Source organism: Sinocyclocheilus grahami, unplaced genomic scaffold (assembly GCF_001515645.1).
Source record: "Sinocyclocheilus grahami isolate Dianchi unplaced genomic scaffold, SAMN03320097.WGS_v1.1 scaffold16398.1, whole genome shotgun sequence".
Taxonomy (NCBI): domain Eukaryota; kingdom Metazoa; phylum Chordata; class Actinopteri; order Cypriniformes; family Cyprinidae; genus Sinocyclocheilus; species Sinocyclocheilus grahami.
In genome coordinates, this window is record NW_015516125.1 from 1 (window position 1) to 932 (window position 932).

The window sequence follows — 932 nt, forward strand, 5'->3', positions numbered from 1 at the left end:
GATGGCATTATCTCCTTACATTAGTACTGTTACCTAATAGTGCTATCACCCCCCTCCTTTCCCATAAAACCTGTTCTGTTTCTGTTTTACAAACACTTGACACCACAACCAGGCATCACAACATAAAAGGCTATGCTCCTCTTGTAATTATATTTCATGTAATTATGCTGTTCTGACAAGCTACAGATCAGTATGAAGGGAAAGTGACTGGAAATGCAGCTGGAAAAAAAGCACTGAAACACGTGCGCTACTGTATGTAAACAATCCACGCACTAAATAGCCCACAAAAGTGTGACCTCACCAGAAAAAGGACAGAAGCGATAGGAAAATTCACATCACAATTAATGTTAGAGTTGTCAATGCAAATATGATGCAAAAACTGAATGTGAATTCACAAATGGGACACTTACTGATTTGGGCTTCTTTGTAGAACCTTCATTTTCATGGATATCTTTGCTGTCGTCCCAGGATGCTTGGCTATCACCGTTTGAGGCTGAAGGGCAGGTGTTGGGCATGGGGTTTTGCCCCTTCATGACCTGAACAGGGTCAAGACTCATTCTCCCCAACTCTTCTCATTAACGCCACACTTATCCAGGGCTGTATCACGCTGTGCTGTTCTCTCTGTTCACATGCACAGCCTCTCTTCCACACACAGTGTATGTCTCCAGCTTTAGGTAGAACAGTATCCGATGCTATACTCCTGATTCAGTGTCTAATGATAGTGTTGGCTTTGGTTCTATGCGGCTATATCCTCTCTGCTCTGACGTTCTGCCTGCAATCTGCTGCTGTGACGCGGTATGTGCTGATATCTACCCCTTCTCTCTCTTCCTCCCTCCCCACTCATCCCTCACTCATGCACATGCCATCCTCCTCGCTTTCCCTCTATTTGCTCTAATCTATCTGCATGTGCTTTCTCTCCCTCTCTCAAAATA